Here is a 16619-nt window from a genome sequence, read left to right as displayed (position 1 = left end):
CTCACAGTGTGTGCGGGGACTAGATGGACACATGACAATATTGCCTTAGGCACAGCAACGGGTGGCTGTGAGGCCAGGAAGGAGGGGGCAGGGGGAGATAGGAGGGGGGGGGGGGGGGGGGGGAAGAACCGGAAATGAAAAAGGAGAGGAGCAGGGAAGGGGAAAGATGAGCAGGTACATTGGCAGAGAACAGCACACAACAGGGGTGGTCCACATGAATAAGGATGAGGTGATCCGACAGAGGGTGGTGAAAACTATTGAGTGGAGGGTGTGGGGAGAGTAAGTTACCATAGGTTGACACTGGGATGATTTCAGAAATGGATAATGTGTTGTAAGAATAACTCGCATCTGTGCAGTTCAGAAAAGCTGGTAGTTGAGAAGAGGATCGACATGACCTGGGTTGTGAAGCAGCCATTCAAATCAAGCATGTTATGATCAACAGCATGTTGTGCCACAGGGTGGTCTACTTTGCTGTTGATCACGGTTTGGAGGTGGCTGTTCATCCTAGTGAAATGCTAGTTGACAGCCTTATCAATATAAAAAACTGTGCAATGATTGCACCAGAGCTGGTATATGACATGGCTGCTTTCACAGGTGGCCCAGCCTCTGACGAGGTAGGATAAGCCTGTGACAGAACTGGAGTAGGAACTTATGGGTGAGTGGATTGGGCAGGATTTGCACCTTGGTCATCCACATTGATATGATCCCAGCAGCAAGAGGCTGGTTTTGGTTGTGGCACAGGGATGGGCAAGGATGTTGTGGAGGTTGGTTGGGCAACAGAACACAACTTTGGCTGGGATGAGAAGAATCTTCATTCAGAGCATTAAGGTAGGCAAGAAAATCCCTAACCAGGGATGTCGTTCAATTGCTCCAGTCAGGGGTGATACTGGGTGATGAAGGGGCACTCCTTTGTAACTCATCCTTGGGGGTGACAGGAAGATTGGAGGTGTGTGGGGAAATGGCATGGGAAACCCATTTGTGGACTAGGTCTGAGGGGTAATGCTTGTCTGTGAAGGCCTTGTTGAAACCTTCAGCATATTGAACCAGGGAGTTCATGTCGCTGCACATATGCGGTCTTGGATGGTGTGGCTGTATGGAAGGAATTTTTTGGTGTGGAAATGCAGGTACTTTTGGTGGTTGGTGGATTTAATGTGGGCAAAAGTGTGGATGAAGGCATCAAAGAGGAGGAGGTCAGTATCCAGAAAGGTGAAACACTAGGAGATGGGCTGAGTGAAGGGGATGGGAGAGAAGGTGTTGAGGTTGTGAAGAAATGAGGACAGGGTGTCTTAGACCTGAATACAGATCATGAAGATATCATCAATGAATCTGAACCAGGGCAACAGTCTGGCATTTTTGGGGGGGGGGGGGGGGAGGGGGGGCTAGGAAGGACTCTTCTTGATAGCCCATTAACAGATTGGCATAGGAGGGTGTCATGCAGGTACCCATGGCTGTGTAGTGGATTTGTTTATACACTTTCCTTTCAAAGGAGAAGTATTTGTGAGTTAGGATAAAATTAATAAGGTGTATGAGGAATGAGGTAACAGGTTTGAGATTCTGAAGGACATTGGGGAAGGTATTGGTCAATAATGGCAAGACAATGGGTAAGAACGATGAAGCTGCATAGGAAAGTGGCAACAACAGTGACAATGAGGGAACCAGGAGGTAAAGTGATGGGGACAGTGGATTGTCAGTGAACTGTGGCCAAAAGTAAAGTAGACCACTCTGTGGCACAACACGCTGCTGAACATAACATACTTGATTTAATGGCTGCTTCACAACTCAAGTCATATGGATCCTCCCCTAAGCCATCAGCTTTTTTGAACTGCACAGACAGGAGTTAACCTTAATACACATTCTCGACACCTGAATTCATGCTAGCCTCAACTTAACAGTAGCCTACTGTAGCCTCCTCTCCCCCTCCCCCCTATCCCTCTCCAAACAGATTCTGCCACCCTATGTCCTATCACCTCTGCCCTATTTATGTGCTTGAATCTCATTGTGTGCTGCCATCTACCAATGCAACTGCCAGTCTTTTCCCTTCCTCTGTTTTCTCTCCTTCTCCATTTTTTGCAACAACCCTTCCCCTCCCCCCATTTGCTCCCCTCGCTCAACAGCCTCCCAACTTTGCACCAGGTGGCAATCTTGTCACGTCTCCAACTAATCTCTGTACTCTCCACTAGATAATGCCCTTCTCTCCCCCTCCCCAAACCCTGCTATCCTTCCCCTCTCCACCCCTCTCTTCCTCCCCACCAGCCAGAGTGCTGCTTTCATTTTTCTTTTCACTTGAATGCTGCATTCTGGTTCAAACTGCCCAAAATGATGGTCATGTGTGCATGAGATGTGCTTGCTTGTGTGAATGAATGTGTGTGCTTTTCTGAATAAGACTTTGGCTGAAAGTTAAATATGTAACAGCCTTCTTGTTGTGTCTGTCTGTAACTCAACATGTCATCTTTATGGTGAGTAGCAATCTATCATTTCCTTATGTTGTTGGTGGTTAATTTTTTATGACAAAGTTAGTATCAGTCTTGAGAAGAAGCACAAAATATTCCAGGAACATGTTTCCATCAATAACAATGAGCTTTCCAGTTATGTTGTTATTGCTAACCTATCACTTTTAACAGGATAGCTAATGGTGGTCTTAAATAAAGTACTAGACCATTTATGTCGCATGAACAGTAAATGAAAATTATGTAGACATCTTACACAGATTAACAGATTTTATGAGTAATGCCAATGAATGGAATAAATTGTATTTACTCCCTGAACAGTAAGCTATTACTGGGTTCTTTGAGGAGATTTTCTCTTTCTTCACTGAAATGAATTGTACTGAATTTCTTAAGCTTCTCATCACTTGCTTTTAGTTCTTCTTCCAAGTATTGCACAGATTTTTCAAGTTCCTGTATGTCTCCAATGTCTGAAAAACAACAAAATACAAATTATTATTGTTTTGTGTTTCAAATGAGAAATTGATTATTTTAGGCAGCAAACAAATATATAACTCTCTAACAAAAGTAAAAGTGCACTTTGTCAATGCACCTAATGTTGATTTTGCAATGTATCACTTTCTCCTTTTCATTTTAGAAATTACAGAATGCATTGATTTGTATTACATCATTTTAACCTTGATACTCATCCAACACTCCTTTGCATTTCCCTCTTTGTCTCTGTCAGTAGTGGTTAGGTCCTGGCTCATCTTAACTTATGTTAGGTTCAGGGATGAATGAACTAATGCTGGATCTAAAGATTCAGTGTGGCACATACAGCATTGCTTCATATGTCTTCATACCTCTTGTACCCATTGAACTATTGTTCCCAAGAATTTCAATGTTTAATTACTTAATGTTTGCTGTCTCATTTGGTACATGATCTCTTAAATGTTTAGTAGTTGCTGTTCTGTCAGTGTCTGCGAATTTTTCCATATTAATTCTAGATTCTCTAAGTTTTGATATGGCCAAATTCTATTCACTGAAGTTCCAAATTTTTTGCCCTGATTTTTTTCTCTAACAGTTTTAACTGCTCTTCTGTCCTTACTCAAACATATAGATAAGTATAGGGCTTAAGGTTGATAAAGAGGTACTTTCTTTCTGAAAGAATTCATAATTTTTCCAATTTCTACAGGTGTTCATTTTTGGGTTTCTCATAATCCCAAAAGAGGTGTCAATGGACGCACTGATGTTCAAAAGGATGCATCCATTGGTGCAGTGGTTTCCTCCTGTACTGAGATCTAGACTTCATTGTTATTGTACAGGATGACGAGAGTGGGATGTGGGCTGAATGAAAGAGGTGGATTATCAGGGGCAATTAAAAGCCTTACAGTTAATGAAAATATCTTGTTTATTGCAGGTTTAGATTACAGTGGGACCACCCAGGGAGGATATAGATTTTCCACATGACAGTTACACAGGCAACAAGGGTGGGCAGCCAAAAGTTAGAAAATATTTGAAAGGAACAATACTGTGGTGTAAGCCAGCTGCCCAGGGGGACAGCTGAAACATGAAAGAGGAAGATTCTGAAGCATCTCTCTGCAAGCAGACACTGAAGGCAGTCACATGGCCTTTTTCATGCCTTCTGACTAGTTATTGGAAGGATGTTGTGCTACGCTGTATCTTGGTACAGACTCTGTACTGCCCCAGATTTTGATCTATCAATTTAGCGTGTTTATAATGCCACTTACAGCTGGCTAGAATAACTGGGTATTGAGCATTTACAATCTTAACAAGAAAGAAAGCCAATAAAATTTATTAACAGTATTAGAGAAGGAAAGTTACTACTCACTATATAGCGGAGATGCTATGTTGTGATAGGCACAACAAAAAGATTCACACAATTATAGCTTTCGGCCATTAAGGCCTTTGTCAGCAATAGACACGCACATGCACATGCACACACACACACACACACACACACACACTCACACCCAAACACAACTTGCACACCTGGACAGTGACCCAAGTGCTAGCCAAGCCCGACAGTGCTTAACTTCGGCGATCTGATAGGAAACAGTGTTACCACTGCCACAAGGCTATTTGCCAAAACATTATGACCACATGCTTAATAGCTTGTTTGTCCATCTTGGGAACAACATAAATCACTGATTCTGCATATCATGGTTCCAACCATTCATTGTAGGTTTGTGGAGATGTCTAAGAACAGGTGATTTAATTCACATAAATAACGGGCCGTTGATTTGCGTATGTGATGAGGGGCCTGATAGCAACCCAAATGGTTTCCATACGATTTAAATAGGAGAATTTAGTCACTGACACATCAACATGAGTTCACTATAATGCTCCTCAAACCACTGTAGCATGGTTCTGACTCCAAGACATGGGCAATTGTACTGCTGAAAGATGTCGTGGAAGGCATCAAACATGAAGGGATGCAGGTGGTTTGCAGCCAGCATGCCTTAGATTACTACCACAGGTCCCATGAAAGTGCAGGAGAATGTCACTCATGAAGTAGTGCTGCTCCCACCAGCCTGTGTCCACGATGTGTTGCATGCTTCGAGCTGCTGTTCACATTGATGATGGCATTTGTAGAGACAACCATCGACCTAGTGGAGTGAAAATGTGATTCACCCAAGGAGCTGACATGTTTCCATTGATTGCTGGTTGAAATCTAGTGCCCCCATGCCCATTGCAATCATAACTGATGATATTCCTGGGTCAGCATGTTAACACGTAGTGGTGGTCTGGTGCAGGGATCCATATTCAACAATATACGATGAACAGTGTGCTCCGTAATACCTATGTATGGACCAGCATTGTGCTCTTTCCACAGATGTGACACAGATCACAATCTATCTTACTTTACAGAGTAAACAATCCTCTGAAACCCATATTCTGCAATAAACTTGGATGTACTACCATTTAGCACCTAATGGTACTTTCACGGCCTTTCTACCTCTTCCCATAGATGCTCATGACTGTGGAATATGAACATTTGACCACCTTTGCCATTCACAGGTTCTGAGTAACAATAATCTGCCAATTGTCAAAGTTGCTTATCTCAATGGATTTCCCAGTTTGCAGCTCATACCTTCACCAGGGTGATCCCCTTCTGTGTCTGCTATGCTTACATACTTTTGTTACTGCATCGTGTACCCGCAAAGCACCAGGTGGCACCCATTGTCGTGGAGGGCATCAGTTATAATGTTTTGGTTTGTCAGTGTATATCAAGAGTATTGCCTGTCACAGTATAGGCTATAAGACAGGCGTAGACAGCAACACATTATTCAAAATGAAGTAATGCTTGAATTAACAATTGTTTGGTCTGTTATGAAAGAAATAAGTAAAGTTTTGTCAGTAATATTGTTGTTTGTTGCTTTGAGGCATCATCCTTTAGAGTAATTTTTGTGAATAAGGCAAAGCAGTGATCTGATGTTTAATGATATTGTAATGAAGAAGCGTATAGTGAAATAATGATGTAGTAATGGAGCGATAACAACTGAAACCATCTTCAAAACAATTAACACTGCACAAATAGACAAAATACTCAAAACAGAGAGAAGAATCATCAGAATGGGCATCACCAAATCATACCAGAAAGATGGACACGGGAGAGTAGCTACAAATGAAACAGTCTACAAGGAAATAGAACCGGTAATGAGTACAATCAGGAAGAAACACATTTTATTTTTTGGACATCTAAACAGAACACCAGAGAACAGGATCGTCAGGAGAATAACAGAAACTTTGTGGAATAGTAAGTGCAACATTAAGTGGATTACAGAAATCAAAGAAGATATGGATGAGCAACAGATTACATTGGAAGACATAAGAAACAAAACTGACAAAATCAGGAGACTCACAAACAAACCAGATTGCAAACGAGAATCAACAAACAGACAACAGGAAGGGTGATTTCCGATGAAGAAAGAAGGATGAGATCCAAGAGAATGAAGAAGTACTGGGCTGACAGGAAACTGAAAAATTGTTTGTATAAAATTGGTCAGAGTGGTCCAATGAAGGCCATAAAATTAAATAAATGGAGCAATATATTGAGTTATATGAAATGATGAAGTATTGATGAAGTGGTATGAAGTACACGTTGTAATAAGGCAGTAATGAAGTTAGTAATGTATGGTTAGGAACATTCTTAGGAACCTTGTCTTTGTAACACTTAATATTGTGAATACATCCATCAGTTAACAAGTTGTAAATAAAGAAGTAGATGGAATAACAGACACTGAGAAGTAGTAAGGTATGAGTATTTAAAGAGATAATGTTAAATCTGGTAAAACCATTAAGTGAGCTGGGAAAACAATTTACTAATTTGTGTAATAATTATGGCACTACAGTTACAGACAGTGTAGTAATTGCTGACAAGTAACAGTAATGTACTGACAGTGCACACAGTGAAAATAATTGTGATGCAAAGTGTTGCAAGTCAGAGCATGATATTCAGTGTTAGCATAACCACTAATGTTCTTTATTCTTTGTTCTTCCTTGGTTGCTAAGTGTATTCAGAGATATCACTCACTCACATTTTTGTGCGTGATGTGTTCATTAAACATTGGAAATAAATATCTTGTTGTAAGATCGATCATTTATGCATGACCCCAAAGTGCTTGTTAGATTACCATGCTGGATACAATGTGTTTAGCAAAAAACGATCACACCATGTGATGTGATCAAGACTCAGCTGTGCTGCAACGTGAACACATTACAAGCTGTGTCATGTACTTCAGCCATGTTGTGTATCTCCTAGGAGATTTACGTACCGTTACAGACTTTACTGATGACCGCACCAACAACCGCAGACGAGGTGCCAGTGAGCATGGTAGTCAGCCTCATTGCAGTGAACTCACATCCATTTTAGCAACACAATCTGGTGCTTTGGTGTATCAGCTGCAGAACCAGTTTGGGTGGGTACACATTAGTGCCAATGACACCAAACACAGTTACATTGTTGCAGCACTAAATGATGATATGGCCAGCAAAGTGCAGGACATTCTAGCCACACCACTAACTATGGGAATGGTATACAGCACTTAAAAATGCACTGATTGAGTGCATGTCATATTCTCAAACTAACGGATTAGAGAAATTGCTGCAGATGGAAGATCTCAGTAATCGTACACTGTCACAGTTGCTACATCATCTGCAGATAATAGTGAACAGCGCAATAAGAAATGACATTTTGAGAAACGTTTGATTGTCGCACCTGCCATCAGATGCATAAAAAATACTCAAAGTGCATGCAGGAGTATTGGATGCACTCGTACAGATGGCTGACTGCATTGCTGAAATGCATCTATCTGTGAGTGTGCCGGCTGTTGGACCACAACCAGATAATACCACAATGTAAACTTTGCTTCACTTCAAGCACAGCTGGTGGAGCTTATTACACAAGTTGTAGTTTCTCACACAAGTATCAGCTGACGACGATGGTATCACTCAACAAGGAGTTGCAGTCAATCATCATCAGCTACAAAATTACGCTGGTAGCACAGACACTTTGGCACAGAGGCAAGGAAATGCATCCTACCATGCGAAATGAGAAACACAATGGGAAGTCAGAAATGATGGCAACTGACTCTCCAGATAACAGCCATTTGCTCTTCATTAGTGAGCAATACAAAGCAACCATTTTTGTTGACACAGGCGTGAATGTTTTGGTTTACCCAGCTATCCACCTGTGTCACTGTAGTCATGATGATTACCATCTGTTTACTGCCAATGGCTACACCATTCAGACGTATGGACATGTAACATTGGGCCTCAACCTGGGTGTCTGGCTTAGATTTGAATGGTGGTTCATAGTAGCTGATGTGGTGCTCCTAGATTTTCAACACTGCCGTCTTCTGGACACAACAACCAGCCTAAGCCGCCAGTGTCAATTTCATCACAATTACAGTGCTAGAGTGCAAATGATAACAGGAGACTCACTATATATTACACTCCTTAGGCAGTTTCCAGAAATTATATGACACTCACCCACACTTGCACCGTTGCAACATAATACAGTACATTACATACTGACAACAGAAGGTCCACCGAGTCACATGTGACCATGAAATCCGAAAAGTTCAAACCAGTGAAACATGAGTCTGTCTTCATGTTGGCACAGGAAATCTACCAATCATCTAGTAGTAGCTGGGCTTCACTGCTCCGTGTAGTGCCAAAGGAAAGTAATGGATGATGCACTGCAGTGATTATGATCAATTTAACAGTCGGACTATACCTGAGCAATACCCTGTGCTGCAAATCAAGGACTTTGCAGATACTGTTCTCAGTAAATGTGTCTTCTCTACAACTGATCTAGTGCATGCGTACTACCAATTACTGATCATGCCAGATGAGACCCCCAAAACAGCTGTGTGTATGCCATTTGGCCTTGGCACATGCAGCACAAACTTTTCAAAGGTTTATGGATGAAATGACTTACAATTTTGAATTTTGTTTCATTTATATTGGTGACATGTTAATAACGTCCAGTTTAGATGCAGAACATTTACACCAGCTTTTCAACAGTCTTTGCATGCATAGTTCGCTCATTAATGTGGCAAAGTGTGTTTTGGAGCAACAAAGGTACATGTCATTAGCATTCTTTAGCAAAACTCTTTCCATAGCACAACAAAACTGGCCTACGTATGATCTTGACCTACAGTGAGATGAAAAAAGTCAAGGGATACCTCCTAATATTGTTTTGGACCTCCTTTTACCCAGTATAGTGTAAGAACTCAATGTGGCATGGACTCAACAAGTCACTGGAAGTCTCCTACAGAAATATTGAGCCATTTTGCCTCTACAGCTGTCTGTAATTGACAATGTGTTGGCAGTGCAAGAGATAGTGCGCTAACTGACCTCTCGATTATATTCCTTATATGTTTGTTGTGATTGATGTCATGTGATCTGGGTGGCCAAATAATTCACAAAAACTGTCCAGAATGTTTTCAAACCAATCGTGGACAACTGGCCCAGTGGCATGGTGCACTGACATTTGTAATCTTATCCTCCCACACATCAGTATTAAATTTTTCTTAGTGTCTTCAGAGTTTCAAAATCTTCGAGAGGCATAAGATATACAAAAGAAAAACTTTTTACTTATCTTCATTTTATGTTCTTCTTGTTGGCTCCAATTCTTGCATCTAGGCATGCATTCTTGTGGCTGAAATTTTGAATTAATGTAGTGGGACTAACACTATCTGTATATGTGCATATCACTAAACTATGCCTTTTGTCACCTCAGAGTATATGCTGCATATGTGACATTAAAAAGTTTTGAAACATGCTGGAGGGGCAACAATTTATCATGATTACTGACCATAAGCCTCTCATGTAGACATTTTGACAAAGGATCGTAAAGCTTTCCATCAGCTAGATTATAATTGGCAATTCATGACCAAAATCATAAACATCAACAGGGAAAAGCCATCACCTTATCTCACATCCAAGAGATCAAGAGTGCCATGGATTATGAAGCTCTCGCAGCAGCACAGTTTGATCCAGAGTTACAAGATATTTTAGTATAACTTTCCAGTTTATAATTAAGGCATACCCAGCTCCTGGCAGAAAATGCATGGATATATTGTGGCATGTCAACATTAAGTGGATGCTTTTTTGAGACAACATGTTTCCAACAACAAGCCAATTAATGACATCAACTGTCACATCTGGGGGTCCATGGTGCTACCAGTTTCATTGAATGAGCTATTGTGTGGCTGAGTTTAGGTGTAGATTGCAAGATTTATGTGCATCAATGCACCACCTGTCAGCGCAGTAAAATTACTCGACATGTTCATGCACCACTTGGTACATTCCTATTGCCCAGTCAACATTTTGAACACATACATCTGGCTATAAAGGGATTTTTGCCTCCGTCTGAAGGATTCACCTACTGTCTTACCACATTTGATTGGTTTACACACTGGCTGCAGATTTTCCTGATGGCAGATATCACAGACGAGGCAGTAGCTACCAGCTTTCTCTGTGGGTGCACCACCCACTTTGGGGTTCCTTTATATATCACCACAGATCAGGGCTGACAATTTGACTCATGCCTGTTCAAAGCTCTCACCACACTGTTGGGCACAAAGGGGATTAGAACCAAAGTGTACCACACAGCAGCAAATGGACTGATGGAACAATTTCATTGAAATGTAAGGGCACCATTATTTTGTCACTGTTAGCAGCACTGGAAAGAAAATCTACTCATCACTCTATTGAACATCTTCATGTTTATAAAGGAGGATTTGGGAGCCATGGTAGCCAAACTGGTACATGGACAACCAGTTCACCTACCAGATAAATACTTTGACAGCACTCTAACTGATGTTATCAAAGTATCGGACTTTGTTATTAAGCTGCTCATACAGCAATTGCATCCAGTGGTAATGAAAACACAGCAGTCTTGTCATCAATTTATTTTCAATAAGTTGTCAAAATACAAGCAGGTTGTCTTCTCAAAATGATGCCATGCATAAACATTTACAACCATCTTATTATGGACCATACAACATGCTCAGCAGAGGTGACCAGCACTTTAAATTAGGCAATGGAGGAATTCCTACTATAATTTCAGTCAACAGGTTAAATCCCTTTTATTGCAACTCCTACACCAACTCACAGATACACCAACTTTGGTCCCAGCTCTGCTTCCTATGACAGGCGCACCACAACCAATGTCTAGCAACAACAGTGGTGACACCTCAATGGATGAAACCAAGCTAGCTGTTAGGTGGTTGAAGTGCCATGTGAGATTCAACTGGCAGTATCATTGATACTGGGGAGGGGGAATGCTGCAGTGACATGGCACATAGTGACAAGTATCATGATGCAAAGTGTTCCAAGTCAGAGGTTTGTAATGCATGTTATTCAGTGTTACATGACCCCTAATGTTCATTCTTTGTTTTTCCTTAGTTGCTATGCGTATTAGAGATATCACTCTCTCATGTTTTTCTGTGTGCTAATTAAATGCTGGAAATAAATATCTTGTTATAAGATCCACCAGTAATATCTCAAGAATCCAGTGAAGATAGTTACTAGTGCTGAATGAAATCATGAAACGTTTAACACTTTATTTGGTATACACTGCTATAAATTTTGTTTTCGGAATACTGTTGTGCTTACCTCCTGTATGATGTGAAATTGTCATTGATGCTTTTGTACTAATGATTTCAGGTGGTTGTTTTTTATGAAAAAAGTATCTAAGCAATTAATATGAATAAATAAGGAAATGTGTGAAAACATGGAAGAAATTAACAACAGACAGTAATAATGGCATTTGGAAATACAGTAATTTGCTTTAAGTCTGAGACCATTTGCATCTCTAATACAGATCCCAAATGCTTAATAGAGAACTTGTGATATAAAATTGCAAAATATAATAAATACTACCTGCTTGTGACACGAACTTTAAATTTTTCTGCATCTATTTGTAGATTTGGACCGTTGATTGCTAATGTAAGTTTATTTGTTTGTTTCTCCATGTACTCACCAGTATGGACATTGAGAAACATGTTGACAGCAGCATAAAGGCCTAGAAAGGGCTCTCCCCAAGGACTGTTCGACATTGGGGCTTGAGATAAGTAAAGGACTTCTGGAAAAAGGGATCAATAATTCAGTGACTGCAACATGTTTAAAAAGTGAGATTTTGCTCAGTCCTTATAAAACATAGGGATTGTGGAAAATTATGTTAGATGTTTATATCAAGGATATACCAAGACTGAAAGAAAATGTGCTAAATCACCTTAAACATTTTAGAGATTTTAAAAAATTTCTTAGTATGGCACTGTGATTTTTTTTTACACTGGATTATCCAGCTACTTATTGGTAATAGTTCTATGTCTAATCCATATGGAGGGAGGGCAGCACTGTGGTGTAACAGAGCAAGGTCAAACCATACACTTCTTGTTGTACCATTCCTCTCAGTAATACAATTGTTTTTCTTTAATTGGCCATGTTTTACATAAAAGAAAGTACATGAGGAAATTATCTATACTAGTTAATTTTGTGCTGAGGCCTTATTTCATAAGAATTAATTTTTTAAGATACAGTTTCTCAATCACAGACAATAATACTGTAGTTAAATTACATGGAAATAATTTACATACAGTGATTTTTGTGAAGTAAGATGCTTCACGAACATGTGAAGATAAAATTTGTAGTGAGCTAATAGGCGTTGTACCTCAGGCCGAAGCCCATATGTTCCTCTTCTTAGTAAACATCTTACCTTTTTCTAGAACTTGCTATTTTAAAAGTTATTTGTAATTACAATTTTCATATTTTGAATGTTCAATTTTTAACTGGTGGTTACCAGTACTTCCAAAATTTAGTCCCATAGTTTTGTAGCCCTGATTTTTATGCTTTCAAAAACGCCCATTCATAGTTGAAAGCTTATTAGTTTTGCTATTTCTGTGCTCTAGAAAATTTCAAATTTTAGCATTTTTTGGCAGGATATGTGAATTTCTGTATGGCTATACATAATATTCACAACATAGTTTTGATAAATTCACCAGTTTCCACGTTATCCAACCCAGAGTTAAACAGGTTTACTTCTCTGCTCATTATAATTTCATTTCCACTAGTTTTGCTCTCTTTCCTAATATAAATCAGAATGTAATAATACACTTCCATAAATAGTTGTGGAAAACAATGCTTCAGTCACACAGTGTCTGTTGGTTAAAGTGTTAACATCTCATGATTGATACCAATCAAAATGTAAGATTGATTTGCGAGCTAGTCAGAGTCTGATACTGAAATTTGACAACGCAATGTAAGCCACTCATGGGAACTTCTAATTGGCCTAAGCCACTCATGGGAACTTATAATTGGCCTGAGAATATTGGATGTTGTGTGAATGTTAGGCAACTTTGAACTAGTGTGTGGAAGAAGTATTTACATGCACCTTATCTGAGTAACTGTGATTTAATGTGTCATCTATGAAATGTAATATTGTTTGTTAATGAGTGTAGCTTAATTAACTAGGATAATTTTTTAAACTCATTTCTGCTAGAAAGCTTATCATCATAAAAGCAAAAGTGTTACAAGAAATGTGATTGAAACTGAAAACTACATTCTGAGGTGTATGTACATTATTTAATGACTGTCAGTCCAACCACTTAACACCAGGCATGTAATACAAAACATCAAAATGACATGAGACCGCCAAAGACTGACAATCCAATAAACTACAGGGTGATGCATGAATCACATTCGTGTGTAAACATACCTCTCCCTTGAGAAATTTTTCAAGTGTTCTATTAACAGGTTCCACGAAATACTCCATCCAGGGCACATCACACCATTCAAACATTCAAAAGTGGGAAGATTGCCACACTAGTGTGAGGTGAATTCTCATCAGTGTGACTGATGTCGTCCTTAATTTTCTAATTATGGTTACAATTCAAATTGTTAGCTGCATCCCCTGCTTTTCTTTAAAAAAAAAATTGTGCATAGTGCATATGGCATCTGTGGCCAGGATCGTCCTTCTGGGGAATTTGGCAGTCTGGTGCAACTCTTTTTAGTTGATGGCACTTCAGCTACTTGTGTGTCAATGATGATGAAATGAAGACGAGGGCAACACATACACCCAGTCCCAAGTGGAGAAAATCCCCAACCCAGCTAGGAATTGAACCCATAGCCCTGAGAGCAAGAGGCAGCAATACTAACCACAAGACCAAGAGCTTCTGACCATCCCCTAAAACTACTGCATGATCTTCTTTTCCAGGATCCTTCCCAAACAAGCTTAGATCCACAGGTGACATCACTAAGCCCAGAAATTGGCTTAAAAATACTAGTTGCATGACCATAACTTCTCTAAGAGATCTGTACCAACTCTAACAGTCCTTTCCCATTGCTACTATAACACAATAAGACTATGTTGGTCTTCTTAATGCTTTCTTTTCTAGACTTAGCTTACACCTTATGTACTGAACTTCTAAGTTTGTCAGAATCTTTAGTCCACAATCAGCAAAGCATTCAAGCTACTGAAGATAGATTGAAGCTATCAGATTTGCAGTATCTCCTAGGTATTTTTACTAATGCAGAAGATTTAACTGTAATCCAGTCCAGCCTTAAAATTTCTGATGCAAAGTGCAGTGCACAAAAGTGCTACTCTTCTATACCTACATGATTATTCTGTAATTCACAAGTAAATGCCTGGTACTGCAATTAAATGCATCTTCAGACTATTTATTTATTGTCACAGTCTCAAACAGGACACAGGAAAAATGAACACTTGAATCTTTTCATTCAAGCTCAGATTTCTCTTGGCTATTGTATCATTTTTCACAATGTAGGTAGCCAACAACAAAATATTTTCACATTAGGAGGAGACAGTTAGTGATTGAAATTTTGTGAAATGATCTCGCTGCAGTGAAATGTGCCATTGTTTTAATGACTGCCACCCCAACACGCATGTCATATCCATGACACTCTCTCCACTGTTTTGTGATAATGTGAAATGAGCTGCCCTTCTTTGAACTTTTGTGGTGTCCTATGTCATCCTTTCTGGAAAGAGTCCAACACTGTGCAGCAATACTCCAAAAGTGGAAGTACAAATGTAGTGCAGACAGTCTCCTCAGAGGACGTGAAAAAATACAGTGATTTGCTGTCTGCCTGCTTAGTTGGGTGGTAACGTGCTTGCCTCCCATCCGAGTGGGCCCAGGTTCGATTCCTGGCCGGGTTGGAGATTTTCTCTGCTTGGGGACTGGATGTTGTGTTGTCCTGTGTTGGCGACGACTGAAATAAGACTTGCACTTGGCAGCCGAACTTTCCCTTATAGGGCCTCCTGGCCAAAGATGCCATAAGCTCATTTCAAATTCATTTTTAATTTGCTTTCCCCACAACACTATCTATGTGATGATTGCAGTTTAGGTTGTTTGCAATTCTAATCCCTAGGTATTTAGTTAAACTGACAGCCTTTAGATGTGTGTTATTTATTGTGTAACAAAAATTTGATGTACTCCTTTTAGTAGTCATGAGGATGATATCACATTTTTCACTATTTAGAGTCAATTGCCACCTTTTGCACTAAACAGAGATCTCATCTAAATAATTTTGCAATTGAACAATGGAAAATCAGGATGGAATAGTGACAGTATTATGAAAAGGAAAGATTACTAGTCACCATACAGAGGAGTTGTTAAGTTGCAGACAGGCACAACAAAGAGACTGCCATACAAGAGCTTTTAACAAAAGGTCTTTTCCTAAAGTAGAAAACACCCACACATTCACACAAGCACAACTTTCTTTCTCTCTCTCTCTCTTACACACACACAGACAACAACTCTCTCGCCACTGGAGGCCAGATATAGTGGTCATGTGTGTGTGAGTTGTGCTTGCATGAATGTGTGTGTGTTGTCTGTTTTAGAATAAGGCATTTTGGCCAAAAGCTCAACATGTGTGGCAGTCTTTTTATTGTGTCTGTCTGCAGCTCAACACCTCCTCTACACTGTGAGCAGCAATCTTTCCTTTTTATAATACTATCATTTTGCAAGTGGTTTTGATCTTGTGGTGACTTTACTACATGGTAAACAATAGTGTCATCTGCATTCAGTCTAAGAGGACTGCTCAGATTACCTCCTAAATCATTTACTATACATTAGTAACAACGGAGCACCTATAATATTTTTTGGGGAACCCAAATGTCACTTCTGTTTCACTTGATGACTTTCCATCAGTTACTATGAGCTGTAACATTTTTGACAGGAAACATGAATCCAATCACTCAACTGAACTATTGTCAAATCAGCTCAGAGTTTCCAGATAAACATTATTGTATCCGCAGAAGTGAAAAGCATCATTCCTCACATTTGTTGTATTGCAACATCCAATATGAAAACTGTACAAATATTTCTCTTGCTGACTGCCATTCCTGATTATTCTTTGGTAATATGATCATTATGACCATCAGGGTCTGCTTAAGGTATTCAAATAAAAACGTTTTGTTTGATGAGGGAAAACAAGAAACAGATTTTTAAATCAAATTTTTTGACAGAACAGATGGTAAAGAGGATTATTTAGCAACAGTTGTGCTATATAAGTGAAATGTTGGTTTTAAAGACCAAAACTTCATATAATGAAAATTGATTACAAGAGAAAATGAAAATTATTCATGATATGTAACTTTATTTGTGAATGATAATTAAAAGTATTTATGAAAGATTATGTTTG

The sequence above is a fragment of the Schistocerca serialis genome, chromosome 5 (genome assembly GCF_023864345.2).
Source record: "Schistocerca serialis cubense isolate TAMUIC-IGC-003099 chromosome 5, iqSchSeri2.2, whole genome shotgun sequence".
NCBI lineage: Eukaryota > Metazoa > Arthropoda > Insecta > Orthoptera > Acrididae > Schistocerca > Schistocerca serialis.
The sequence above is the reverse complement of the archived record's forward strand: the minus strand, read 5'-3'. Positions refer to the sequence as shown.